The following is a 15,671-nucleotide window of genomic DNA, read 5'->3' on the forward strand; positions in this document are numbered from 1 at the left end:
AAACCTTGAATCTCAAGCCATGTATGTCCCCAGCTGAAGTCAAACAAAGCAGCTCTCTGCCTTCTTATTTCAGTTCTAACACTATAAACAAGCGTCCTATTCATGACCTATTAAGTGCAACGTTTTTCTCACTTTTGTACTTTTTGTTGGCAATTTCACAGTTTAAAATGACTCCCAAGCACAGTGTTAAAGTGCTATCTAGTGTCCCTAAGCTGGAGAAGGCTGTGATGAACCTTTTGGGAAAAAAACACATGTTTAGAAAAGCTTCCTTAAGGCATGAGTTGTGGCGCTGTTGGTCATGAGTTCAATGTTAATGAATCAAAAATATATATTAAATAAGGCGTCTTTAAACATACACCCAAATAAAAGCAGGTTAGGTATTGATCATATAGGATTGGAGGCTCACAGTTATTTTGGCTAGGAGCAAAGTCTTGAAATTTCCCTAATGTCATTTTTCAGGGTGACTTTATGGAACATAACTACTGTAGGTAATGAGGATACATACACAGAGAGGAGCTTACAGGCAACAAAACATTTGCGTTTGTATGTGTGTGTATTTCTCTAAAGGAGACCTCTAAATTATTGAGACCTTCCCTCCAGGTGTTTGGGCCAGTATGAATGCATATAAAGAGAATCATTAGGAAATTTCATGTGCAGGACTTATGACATCCAAATATGATTTGATATCTATTTCTCAACCTGATTCTGAATTAATATTATGATTCACTTTCAGCATATGGAATGTGTAATGGAAGCTGGTTTTAACTGGTATGATATGTGATCATAGGTAATGTTCCTCACAAGTATGAATGTGTGCTAATTGGCACTAAAAAGCATAATGTAGGACATGTTAATTGATACTGAATAATGTATAGCTGACAGCCTAGGAACAATTTTCTTGATTTTACATTATGAAAATTTTTTTCCATAAGAGCTTCCATGCCAGCACTGGAAGAGTATGCACACCTGTTTATACCTTTAACATATGTTTATGTCAGTAAACTGAGATTAGATATGGCGTCTACTTGCCAAATAAGTTTTGTCAAAGATTTGTAGAGTTAGGTGTGTGCAATTAATAAGGTTATTATTTGAGTCCTAAATATCACAAAGCTTTACCAACCAGAGTTTACTAGCAGAGTTTGAGACCAGGATTTGGGACTTGCAACCTAAGCATCCTTTTGCCCATCCTCTGGCCTGTAAATAATATAAGCTGTCAACCATGGTGGATAACTTGAGGAGAAAACCAACCTAGAGGATGTAGGAAATACTATTGTGATAAAAAGTGCTCTTAGTGCTATTGAATGTTTTGGAATTCTGTTACTTTTTCATCTTGTGTGTTCCTGTGATCACTGTTTCATGGATAAGAGAGAATATAAGAAGATGTGAAAAATTGGAGAGAAACACAGTGACTAAGAAAGCTGAGGGATGCAGAAAGTCCCAGACCTAAGTGATTAGTTTTTACCTTGGGATTCATCAAGTAAATTTAAGCAGCCACATCCCAAGATTTCTCCATGAAAACCACAGTGCAAGTAACCATTCTTTGCTTTAACACCACACAAAATGACTATTGATGAACTCTTGAAAGTCCATATGCACAATGAAGGAACTGAGCAATATATCCCCTTGCCACGAAACAAGATATTGATCCCCTGGGCAGAGGTCCTTCTGAACCTGCCCCACTTCTTTATTCAAATAAAATGGCATCATTTGACCTTTACGTGCAGCAAAACCTTATTTAATTATACTCCTACTTCCATCTTTTTCTCGTTTGTTCCATTATAATATAGATATTGTCTTGTATTTAAACTGACAAATTGGAAAGTTAATTCCTATTGAACACCTTAAGAAACTAAATATTCCAATAAATATTTTCTTTCAAACTATTGATGCAAAAATCTTTTTCTAAAAAAATATATATTTCATCTACAGATACTGATTTTTTGATACATGTAGACCCAGAACTAGGGGAAGGCCTTGCCTCTTGTGCTATGTTGAAGGAGACAACTCCTTCTCTCAAAAAAAGAACCCTTAGCAGTCAAGATACATAATTTTAATATATTTTTTAAAATCAAAATTAATGCAAAATCCATCATGAACAAAATATTAATAAAGGAAAAAATCAGTATGACATTAATTCATTCACCCATTCATTCCAAAAAATATTTATTGAATGCTAACTAGGGCAAAGAATATTTTATGTGCTGAAGATACAGCTGTGAACAAAAATAGCAAAGTTCCTTTCATTAGATAACATTATAGGACAGAGGAGTTCTGAGAATGTTTCGCTTCAATAAGACAATGCTGTGATCAGACTAATATGCAATTCCCAGTTTTGCAAATCTCTGGGAGATCCAGATCATTTATTTCCTTCCTCAAACTTTAGTTTCCTACTCTATCTAGGCAAAAAGAATGACAGGGCTACACAAGGGTGTTATAATATCATGTAAATAATGTGTGCTTGCTCAATATCCCAGTACTTGCTCATTATCAGTCCTTTCCCACTATTCTTCTAGGCTGCCCAGAACACTTTTGATTTCCACTTTCCAGCTTCTGGCAAATACCATTAAAATTTTCAAAGAATCCAGGATTAATTATTTTTGTTCTCCATGTATACTAAGGGAGGAAACATACATTTTTCTAGAATAATCTTGGATATTTTTGCTTAGAATGGCAAATTGGCAGTTAAATTTGACAACCGACCATATCCTTGTTGGCCAACTAAAAAGTAAATGCACCCAAGGGTAAGTTAGTCAGTGCAGAACTCACTTTCTGGCTCTGAAATCTTCTTTATGTCAATGAAGATTGGTCAAAAGGAGATATCTAAACAGGCATGGCCATCATGTCATATGACCTTCAACCGTAAAGATATGGTTACCAGTATAGTAATTGCTTTTTCAACTTCTGCATTTTTTCAAATGTGACATGAAGATATTAAGCATATACCACTAGAAGACATAACAAAATACTGGATATTCAGTTTTTCAAAAGTAACTAAAAAGCTGTGGCTGTTGTTAAATTTATTTATTTATTTTATTAAAGAATGAATTATATGATATGTTAACAGCAAATAATCATGCCATATATCTTTTAAAAAGCCAGATGAATTTAACAACACAGAAATCTTGCTCCTCAGCTCCATGAGAAAAGCAATTCCAGCTTTACATGAATATTTTCTCTCATCTACATAGTCTCACCAATCTCTATTCAACATTATAAATAACTAGCAAAAGGGAACTTTCCTACAAGTGTTTGTGGGAATGTAAACTGCTGCAATCATTTGGAGAACAGTATGAAGGTTCCTTAAAAAACTAAGTATAGAACTAACATATGACCCAGCAATCTCACTCCTCAGCATATATATGGGGAAAAACCATAATTTGAAAAGATATATGCATCCCAGTATTCTTTGCAGCACTATTCACAATAGCCAAGACATGGAAGCGACCTAAATATCCATCAACAGAGGACTGGATAAAGAAGATGTAGTACATATATACAATGGAATATTACTCAGCCATGAAAAGAGCAAAACAATGCCATTTATAGCAAGAGATGGACCGAGAAATGATCATCCTAAGTGAAGTAAATTAGACAGAGAAAGGAAAATATCATATGAGATCACTAATAAGTGGAATCTAATAATAAAACTATACAAAAGAACTTACAAAACAGAAACACTCAAAGGTTTCAAAACCAAACTTAAAAGTTACCAGGAGTTCCCGTCATGGCTCAGTGGTTAACGAATTCTACTAGGAACCATGAGGTTGCAGGTTCAATCCCTGGCCTTGCTCAGTGGGTTAAGGATCCAGCGTTGCCGTGAGCTGTGGTGTAGGTTGCAGACGCGGCTTGGATCCCATGTTGCCATGGCTCTGGCGTAGGCGGGGTGGCTACAGCTCCGATTCAACCCCTAGCCTGGGAGCCTCCATATGCCACGGGAGCGGCCCAAGAAATGGCAAAAAGACAAAAAAAAAAGTTACCTAAGGGGAAACATGATTGGGGAGGGATGAATTACATGGTTGGGATTGACATATACACACTACTATATATAAAATAGGTATCAGGGACCTACTCTACTGTATAGCACAGGGAAATCTGCTCAGTACTGTGTAATAATATATATGGGGAAAGAATATGAAAAGGAATGGATATATGTATATGTAAAACTGATTTACTTTGCTGAAACTAACACAATTTTCTAAGTCACTTATACTCCAATAATTTTTTTTTAAATATGGGAAAATCAGTGTTTTCAGTGAATTGTACGTATTTCCATTTGTCATGTTTCTGCTTTGCAACAAAGTGAAGTGGGGAAAATGTTTAAGTTTATAGATTATAGTCTTTGACATTCTAATTGAAAAATATGGCTTTTCTTCTAAAAAGAATCATAATGTAGATGTGTATAATTCAGGATAGTTACATTACTTTAAAATTGCTTATGTTTTAATGACTTTAAATGCAATGGAATTGTGCAACATGATAGCTACTTAACATTTTTTGAACCGTTTGCTATTCTATTGTTACACTATTTATAAATGTGTAATGGAATGAGTAAATTCATAAAACATTTGTAAGAATCATTTTTTGTGTCAAGTTAACATAAATTTGGAAAGCTGTAATTTTTGTATTTTATGGTCTGAGATTAAGTGAAATAATCTGACATAACAGCCACAATATTTAAGATGCCATGGGTATTAATGTTTATGAGTACTTGGAATGTTTAAATGAACATGAATAATACTGTATTATCATGTCCCTAAACAAAGGTACAAATATATTGATTAACTATCTCACTATCTAGCACTTTATTCCCCAATTCTTTAATTTCTTTGAATATTATTAAAATTGGTAACAACTCAGAGTTCCCATCGTGGCTCAGTGGTTAACGAATCCAACTAGGAACCATGAGGTTGCAGGTTTGATCCCTGGCCTTGCTCAGTGGGTTAAGGATCTGGCATTGTCGTGAGCTGTGGTGTAGGTTGCAGACATGGCTTGGATCCTGCCTTGCTGTGGCTCTGGCATAGGCTGGTGGCTACAGCTTCGATTCAACCCCTAGCCTGGGAATCTCCATGTGCCTCAGAAGTGGCCCTAGAAATGACAAAAAAAAAAAAAAAAATTGGTAACAACTCATCTTAGGGGAAAAGGGAGTGGCAATAACTATTTAAGATACTAAATGACCTTAGGAAACAGAAAATAAACACAATCCAAAGAAATTTGATATTTTACATATATCCTATTTTATAAAGGCCGTTAAGTGACAACTGAAGTTTTCAAAGCATAAGAGAGAGGCTCCTATGTCATTCACATGTCATTTCATATGTTGTTCATGTGATATTGGGATTTGCTATTAAAAATAGGGTAACTGAGTTAACTTTAAAAGAAATAAAAGAGAAAAAAGTACTTACTTTAAAATATCATTTTCTTGATGTGCAGTACAGGACCATGAATGGACAACAATAAGAGGGAGCAGAACACCAAGACTGAATTAGATTCATGGCCAAATATATGTCCATATTAACTGAAATTCATTTTTTAAAAATATGTACCATATGCCAATTAGAAAACAGAACATGGAGTTTCCCCAGCACCTTAAGAATCTATCAGTAGCTATCAAGGAAATGTATGATAGCTTAGTAGTGGCCTTTATTGAGATTTATTTGAGAATACTTCATAAATGTTGCTAGGCTACACTCACTAAAGAACTCTGGAATAGTAATACTTAACTTTCAGTCCTATTTGAAAATGTGAGGCAAAAAATACCTGATAGAACTGAAAAGAGAAGTAGTACAATAACAATAATAATAATAATTGAATATTATTATACACAATAATAATTGAAGATTTCAACACCAATCTCTCAGCAATTGATAGAATAAACAGCCATAATATCAGTAAGAATATAGAAGACCTAAAAACACAGTCAAAAATTCCTATGCTGAAGTTCTAACCCATCATAGCTCAGAATTTCACCATATTGAAGATAGGGTCTTTAGAACTCTGCATACAGGATGTTTCTTGCTTAGTTAAAATGAAATCGTCAGGGTAGGACCTAATCCAGGATTCCTGGTGTCCTTATAAAGAGAGGAATTGGAAGACACAGAAAGGGGATGTCCCATCTTTAAGCCAGGAAGAGATGCCTAGAACAGACCCTTCCCTCATAGCCCTCATAAGAAGTAGACCTTTCTGACATCTTGATCTCAAACATCTAGCCTCCTGAACTGTGAGAAAATAAATTTTTACTGTTTAAGCCACTTAGTCTCTGGTACTTTGTTATGGAAGCCTAGAAGTTAAATCTGTGCCCAAACTATTACGTGCTCCTATTGTGTCGATCTGCTTTCATTCATAGCAGTTAACAGGCTGTCATGTAGTTGCTGATTTAAATTGTCCTTATCTTCTATTTGGCTGTACGTTCCTTTAAGACTATGAACATATTTTCTTGTTCATACTTATATGCTAAGACTCTTAACTCAGAATCTGTTATAAATAACTTTTTTAACACACTCATGAAATAAGTGGCATACTACATAAAATTTAGTAATTTGTGAGGGAAAATCTGAATTGCGCCAAATAAGCAGGAACAAAAGAAAGAAAGCCATAGAGAATATGCCAACAAATACTCCCTTAAGAGTAATTTGAATGCCTTATATGCACCAGAACTTTATAAACATTAGGTCATTTAATTCCCATTTTGTTAATTAGAAAATGAGACCAATAGAAGTTTAATGAACTATCCAAGAACATACAATATTATCACAGAATGGGGTCTGGATTCATCTAAAAGCAGGAATAAGCAAACTTTTCCTATAAAGGACCAGATTGCAATAACTTTAAGCTTTCCAGTTCATACAGTCTCTGTCTCAACTACTCAACTGTAGCCCTGGAATGCAAAAGCAGCCATAACCGATGAGCAAGTGGATGAATGTGGATATGTCCCAATAAAACTTTATTTAAAAAAGCAGATTGTGGACTGGTTGTGGTGCTGTTTTGCCCAATCTCGTTTGAAAGTGTTGTCTCTTAAATCTATTAGAACCCACATCTTGACAAAACAATTTAAAATTAAAATGCAATCTTCATTTCCCTTTTCAAAGCCTGTATAAGAATTCCAATTAAGAACTACCTGTGTATTTTTAACACAGGATGATGTATCCCTCACTGTGATGGTTTAATTAGTATACAATCCATGCCTAGTTAAATGTAAATGAAGTGCTTACTTCATGATAATTTAAAACGTTCCGTTGTGTCATGAGCAGTTATTAAAAGCTTCATTGACATGATTGCTTATTTTGTTTTAAAATTTATTGTCAAGATGCAATTTGGCAGGTTTTGTTACTTCTTTCCTAAATACTAAACAATTCTATGATGTGGAATAAAAAAATCAACTAGAATATTTTCTTTGGAGCTTTTAAAAATGGGTACAATAGTATTAATACAGTAGATTATGTATCCATTCAACAATATATAGTTGACCCTTCAACAATAGGGTTTGAACTTTGCAGCTCTGCTAATATACATATTTTTTTCAATAGTAAATACTATGAAACTGCACAATACAAGGTCGATTGGATCCTAGGTTTAGGAACCAGTGATACAGAAGAACTGCAGACACAGAAGAACCAGTATAAAGAGAACTGACTATTAGTCGTATGTAGATCTTCTACAGCAAGGAGGGTTGACAGCCTTAACCCCTGCACTGTTCAAGGTTTAAGTGTATGTAGTATACTGGAAACCCAGATAGTTGCTACATGATCTCAGTTCTATGGTTACTTAATATTTTTAGTAGGATTAAGAAGCACACTCTTCATATTTCTATTATATCATTTTTAACCTTGCATGATATTTTTTTTTTGTCTGAAGATCCTGATGGAGAAAGTGATGATCTTTCATGATGGAGAAAGTGATAGTCTTTGTATGGGCAAGAGAATTCTAGAATCTTGAGAACAATTTCTTTCACTGAATAGTTTTGGCAAATACACATAGATGGACTTTAATAAATGAGATTTATTAAATGAATAAATGTTTTCAACCTGTCTTGTACAAGACAAGGGCCTCATTTTCACCCTAACACCATTGTTTTTGTTTGTTTGTTTGTTAGAACATTGCTCTGCATATACTAGCCAATGGAATAGCTGAATATCATTGAATTGTTGGCTTGCAATCTCCTCAGGGGCTTCCTCGGTATAATCTGACACCAACCAATACCCACCACCACTTGAAGGGTAACGAGAGATTGAAGAAAGAGGCACACCACTCCAAATTGGTAGGTGGCAGGTTTAATAGCACAGGAAATTACATACAAGATTTACCCTGGAGGCCTTAAGGCAAGTAGATCTCTGCACCTACTTGTTAGAATATTAAAAGTTTATATGGTCCTTAATTGTACTCAGTCACATAAATTGTCCAGATGGTCTCAACATACTATCTCAAGGATGTATCCTTGGGCAGCTTCTAGCATGAAGAAAGCCAGGATGGGTGCACATTCCAAGGATAGGGAAGAGGGTGAAACACTCTTATTGCCAGAATCCTGCTCATGGATCAACCAGCAGTCATGTTCTCTCCATGACCTTTCCCCAAAATAATATGCTCATAATTCTGGAAAACCCAATAGAGGTTCTTATTTTTGAGGAGAGTGAATTTGAATTCAACAGAATGATCATGAGGCAAGGGATTGTAACCTGAGGGCTAAGGTTAAGGGTATAACTTTAAGTCAGTCAAGATAAAGTTGAGTTCAAGGGTCTACAGCCAGTAGAAACATGGCAAGGACCTCACTTCTCAAGTTCCAAGGAAACTGATCCCAAGTTACTGCAACTTGAAGAAAGGATGCCAGTAGGACAACAGAAACTAGGTGGACTGGAAGTATTTCTCAGCAGCCATGGGTACTGTGGGTTTTCTTTTGGAGTGATGAAAAATGAAAATGTTTTAAAAATAGAAGTGTTGGGAGTTCCCGTCGTGGCGCAGTGGTTAACGAAACCGACTAGGAACCTTGAGGGTGAGGGTTCGATCCCTGCCCTTGCTCAGTGGGTTAACGATCCGGCATTGCCGTGAGCTGTGGTGTAGGTTGCAGACGTGGCTCGGATCCCGCGTTGCTGTGGCTCTGGCATAGGTTGGCAGCTACAGCTCTGACTAGACCCCTAGCCTGGGAACCTCCCATATGCCGCGGGAGCAGCCCAAGAAATGGCAAAAAGACAAAAAAAAAAAAAGTGTCACTGATTGTTCCCTTTGAAATGATTAATTTATGTTAGGTAAATTTCATCTAAAAATTCAACTTCTCAGGCAAATAATGTAATTCAAATTATAATTTTAATTATGACATTTAGGAGAAAATAGCCCCAATACCATAGATTTATCTGGGAAAATATTCTTTCAGAAACTGAAACTAGATCTACTGCTCTGTCATTCATGGGGCTAAGACGCTCTCAATACACTAGAAATCTGTGCCAGTGCCAGGGTTTTTTTTGGAGTCAAAATGCAAATATTGAAAAAGGGCAGTTACCTACGTATTCTTTTTTTTTTAATTTCTTTATATATATATTTTTCTTCTGCACAGCATGGTGACCCAGTTACACATACATGTATAGATTCTTTTTTCTCACATTACATGTTCCATCAGAAGTGACTAGACAGAGTTCCCAGTGCTACACAGCAGGATCCCATTGCTAACCCATCCCGAAAGCAACATTCTGCATCTATTTATCCCAAGCTCCCAGTCCCTCCCACTCCACCCTTCCCCCTTGGCAACCACAAGTCTATTCTCCAAGTCCATGATTTTCTTTTCTGTGGAAAGTTTCATTCGTGCTATATATTAAATTCCAGATGTAGGTGATATCATATGGTATTTATCTTTCTCTCTCTGACTTACTTCACTCAGGATGAAAGTCTCTAGTTCCATCCGTGTTGCTGCAAATGGCATTATTTTGTTCCTTTTTATGGCTGAGTACCAATTCTTTCAATTCCAATCATCTATCAGTGGACATTTGGGTTGATTCCATGTCTTGGCTATTGTGAATAGTGCTGCAATGAACATGCAGGTGCATGTGTCTTATTTAAGCAAAGTTTTGTCGGGATATATGCACAAGAGTGTGATTACTGGGTCATATCGCAGTTCTATGTATAGTTTTCTAAGGTACCTCCATACTGTTCTCCATAGTGGTTGTACAAAATTACATTCCCACCAACAGTGCAGGAGGGTCCGCTTTTCTCCATACCCCCTCCAGCATTTGTTATTTGTAAACTTATTAATGATGGCCATTCTGACTGGTGTGAGGTGATATCTCACGTTAATTTTGATTTGCACTTCTCTAATAATCAGGGATGTTGAACATTTTTTTTATGTGCTTCTTGGCCATCTGCACATCTTCCTTGGAAAAATGTCTGTTCAGGTCTTTTGCCCATTTTTTAACTGAATTGTTTGCTTTTTTGCTGTTGAGTTATATAAGTTGCTTGAATATTTTAGAGATTATGCCCTTGTCAGTTGCATCATTTGAAACTATTTTCTCCCATTCTGTAAGTTGTCTTTTTGTCTTCTTTTTGGTTTCCTTTGCTGTGCAAAAGCTTGTCCGTTTGATTAGGTCCCACTGGTTTATTTTTGCTTTTATTTCTGTTGCTTTGGGAGACTGACCTGTGAAAATATTTGTAAGGTTGATGTCAGAGAATGTTTTGCCTATGTTCTCTTCCAGAAGTTTGATGGTGTCTTCTCTTACATATAAGTCTTTCAGCCATTTTGAGTTTATTTTGGTGCATGGTGTGAGGGTGTGTTCTAGTTTCATTGATTTGCATGCAGCTGTCTAGGTTTCCTAGCAATGCTTGGTGAAAAGACTGTCTTTTTCCCATGTTATGAACAGTAATGCAGATTCCTTTATTAAGGAATTAGAAAATATACGGAGGAACATAGAAAAATTATAAAATTCATATGCAGAGGGAGTTCCCGTCATGGCTCAGTGATGAATGAACCCGACTAGGAACCATGAGATTGCGGGTTTGATCCCTGGCCTTGCTCAGTGGGTTAAGGATCTGGCATTGCTGTGAGCTGTGGTGTAGGTCAGCTTGGATCTGGTGTTGCTGTGGCTCTGGCGTAGGCTGGCAGCAACAGCTCCAATTAGACCCCTAGCCTGGGAACCTCCATGTGCCATGGGTGTGGCCCTCAAAAGATAAAAGGAAAAAAAATTCACATGCAGAGATGAAAACTGAGCCAAAGACACTAAAGAGCAGAGAATAATGCTGAGGAATGAATTAGTGACTTGGAAGATAAAATAATGGAAATCAACCAATCAGGACAGCAGACAGAAAACCAAATTTAAAAAACATGAAAGCAATACAAGAGATATATGAGATAGTATAAAGTGGGCCAGTCTATGCATAATAGGAATTCCAGAAGGAGAAGAAAAAGAAAAGGGCATTGAAAACATACTTGAAGAAATTATGGCTGAAAACTTTCCAAACCTAAAGGAAACTGACATCAAGATATAGGAAGCACAGAGGGCCTCAAACAAATTGAACCTAAATAGGCCCACACCAAGACATATTATAATAATAATGGCAAAAGTTAAAGATAAAGAGAGGATTCTAAAGGCAGCAAGAGAAAAGCAAAGCGTTAATTATAAGGGAACCCCTTTAAGGCTATCAGCTGATTTCTCAACAGAAACACTATAGGCTAGACGGGAGTGGCAAGATATATTGAAAGTGCTGAAAGGAAAACATCTGCAACCTAGACTACTCTGTCCAACAAGAATATCATTTAAAATAGAAGGCAAAATAAAGAATTTCTCCAACAAAAGCTAAAAGAGTACAGCAATACTAAACCCATTCTAAAAGAAATACTGAAAAGGGCTTCTCTAAATTAAAAAAAAAAAAAAAAAAGGGGAAAATCTAGGATGGAGGAAACCACAATTGGAAAGCAATCACTTAAATAAGCCAGCATACTGATCTAAACATGAAGATGTTAAAGGAAAAAGAAAAAAAAAAAACCCAAAATGTCAAATTCATATAATGTGGGCAAGGGAAATAAGAAAAATTAGATTCTTTTTCATTTTTGTTTTAAGGATGTGTTTGAGCCTATATGATTATCAGGCTAAATCAAGCAGATATAGGAAGGGGTTAAGATACTTAAAAAACAGGGCAACCACAAATCAAAACCGGATATTACATTCACAAAAACTGATAGGAAAAGTATTCAAACATAAAATAAATGGAAATCATCCTACCAAAAAAAGAAAGAAAAGAGAAACATAGAATCAACTGGAAAACCTTTGTATTCTGATGTCAAATATATCAGAGTTATTCTCTTTTTTTCTATCAAACAATTTCTCTCATAGACAAATTTGCCGATTGCTCCACCAAGCAAAGGTTTTCAGGAATCAAAAATAAAAGAATTTGTCATCTAAATACCCATGACCGTGTGTCCTATTCAGCATCAACGTGAAATGACAAATGTTTATTTTCCTAAAAATAAGAATAATGAATACTAGAGGGAATATCGTATCTGTAATAACGTTGAGAGAAAGACACAGACTTGCATGACAAAGTAATCACAAGGAAGCTGGGGTTCTTGTGAGTATACTTTGTACTTGCTGGCCTAAAGTTAACTCTAGAAAACACATGGGAGAAAATGCTATGAACAGGGACACGGTGACAAACTCAGCAAGATAACCTGTTAGCAGAAGTAAAATAAGAAGCAAATTCTTGGATGGTCACACATTCATTCAGATGTTCATCCAAGTGAAAAATTAGTAAAGGAAGGCATGTCCAGGAGTCTTCCGAACACGTTCATCTTGGTGATTTATATAATTAATTATCTAATGTGAGCATTTTAGTCCACTTCTGCATACATACTATGGATTTCTTATTTGCCCTGAGACCAGTGAAAAAAATATTTATGTGAAGTTCTGAATATATGGAGAAGTCTTTGCAAAGAGCCAACAAGAAAAAAAAATCAAAAATATTATTTATTCTCAAAAACATTTCCACTCAAATATTTAGAAATAAGAGTTCCCGTTGTGGCGCAGTGGAAACGAATCCGACTAGTAACCATGAGGTTGCGGGCTCGATTCCTGGCTTCGCTCAGTGGGTTTAAGGACCAGGCATTGCTGTGAGCTGTTGTGTAGGTCACAGATGCAGCTCGGATACTGCATTGCTGTGACTGTGGCATAACTCCAATTGGACCCCTAGCCTGGGAACCTCCATATGCCAGGGGTGCGGCCCTAAAAAGCAAAAAAAAAAAAAAAACTTAGAAATACATGATAGAAAACAGTAGACTGGACAGTTTTAGGAAATCAATTCACTTTTCACAGTGATAATAATATACAATATTCTTATTGAATAAGTCTGTATTTTTTAAATGGTGAATAGAGATGAAAAACTGAATACATTTAAAATTTATATGTACATATTATGGTTTTAAAATATGCTGTAAATAAAATTTTCACTTAAAATTCAAAATGGCTTTTTTGGAGATATTTTATTGAAGCAATTAATTTGGTTGTTTTACTTATGCATTGAATGTTTTGCAATTGAGTAGTTACTATAATTATGTCATTACAATAATTATGCAATTACTCTGTAATTATATCATTTAATTATATAAGTATGCTTACAGGAATTAGTTGTATAATTAGAACATGTAATTACATAGTAAAATAGAAAACTGTATTTTAAAACACACTGACTTGGATATATTGGCCAATTCCAAATTACAATATTCAAAGTACTGATTGTTTTATCCTGTGTGAACATTCTCAAAAATTAAAAAAAAATATTTTGAAAAAATTATAAGTTCCCAGAAAATCCATATTCCCTTCATCCAGTTGCCCCATTCAAATTTTGCCAATTGTCCAATTATGTCTGTTTTTGCAAAGTGATCCAATCCAGGATTATGCATTGCACTTGGTTGTCGTGTCTTTCTCCATTCTTTCAGTATGTGTATATGTATGTATGTGTCTGTCATCTTTCTATTTTATTATTTGTCCATTTAACCTTCTATCCAAAACTATGACTTCACACTGACACTACCAACTGCAATAAAAATTCAAGGTTCATTCTAGCTTTCCTTATTTTCATTTTTATAAATCCCTTCTCGACTTGAGAAACTTGGCTCTCACTATCCTCAACATATTCACCTATTTACTTGCCTCTAGAACAGTCCCTCAGTCCTGTCTTTGCCTCTGTGATCTTATTTTTTTTTTTTTTTAATTTTTGGCCGCACATGTGGAAGTTCCTAGGCTAAGGATTGAACCCGTGATCCAAGCCACTGCAGAACAACACCGGATTTTTAACCCACCGCGCCACAAGGGAACGCCAGTGATCTTATTATTTGAAGGTTATGGGTCAGTTATTCCGTAGAATGACCCTCAGTTTGGGTTTGTCTGATGTTTCCTCATGATTAGATTCAGGCTTTGCACTTTTGGCAGGAATATCCCAGAGTGATTCTATATTCTTCTTATGCCCCTTTGGAGCTGGAGGATTTCATTGTGTTTCATTGTCACTGATGCTAACTTTAAGTAGTTAAATAAGGTGGTATCTATCCATTTCTTCACTATAAAATTTCTCTGTTTCCATGTGTGATTTAAAAGTATGTAGAGGAGTTCCTGTCGTGGCACAGTGGTTAACAAATCCGACTAGGAACCATGAGGTTGCGGGTTCGGTCCCTGCGCTTGCTCAGTGGGTTAATGATCCGCCGTTGCCGTGAGCTGTGGTGTAGGTTGCAGATGCGGCTCGGATCCCGAGTTGCTGTGGCTCTGGCGTAGGCTAGTAGCTACAGCTCCGATTGGACCCCTAGCCTGGGAACCTCCATATGCCGCGGGAGCGGCCCTAGAAAAGACAAAAAAAATAAAAAAATAAAAAAATAAAAGTATGTAGAGATACTTCGGTACTATATAAATATCTGCCTCTGTATCCTAATTTCACCTACTCACTCATCAAAGCTCGCCTAGCAGTTCACTGAAGAATGTTGCCTGAAAATTGTATAATTATGACAACTACCAAATGGTGATTTTTTATAATTATCTCATTCTTTCTATATCTATTAGTATCTATTGTAACAAAGAGCTTTCTCTTATTCACTCATTCTGTTATCTATTTATATCAACATAATTTCATAGATTACTAAATATTGCTAAATATTTATTGTGATAAAGTTTATCATCATTATTGTTTAGTTTGATGCTCAAAATATGTCAGATTTTTGGCAAGTATGGGTCCATTAAAGCTGAGTTCCGTTCCTTTTGATTGATTTCCATCAGCTTTTGAGCATTTCCCTAATTTCTACCACAATAACATGTCTCAGGCTCATCTTGGACTGCCCCTAGACTTAGCCATTTCTCTAATGGAGCCTTGTTTCTTTTCCTTGGAGAATAGAATTTAGAAGTAGGGATCTTGGTGTTAGGTGTGCTTATTGTTTCTAGGGTGTTGCTATTCTCAATAGACAAAGCCAAGAGAAAAACGTAAATGCATGAACACATGTGTACACATACACATACATGCACACAAGCTCACACAGATATATTTTACTCTAATAGATAGATAATCATTAATTTACATACAGAAATCCAATTCGAAATAATCAGGAGTTGATCTGGATTTGGGCTTCATTGTTGCTATTGTTCCATTCATTGCACCTCAGAGTCCAATGCTACTCTTAGCAGGGCTTAGAGCCAGGCTTGGGTGCAGAGGATTTTTCTCAATTT

This window comes from Phacochoerus africanus, chromosome 2 (genome assembly GCF_016906955.1).
Source record: "Phacochoerus africanus isolate WHEZ1 chromosome 2, ROS_Pafr_v1, whole genome shotgun sequence".
NCBI lineage: Eukaryota > Metazoa > Chordata > Mammalia > Artiodactyla > Suidae > Phacochoerus > Phacochoerus africanus.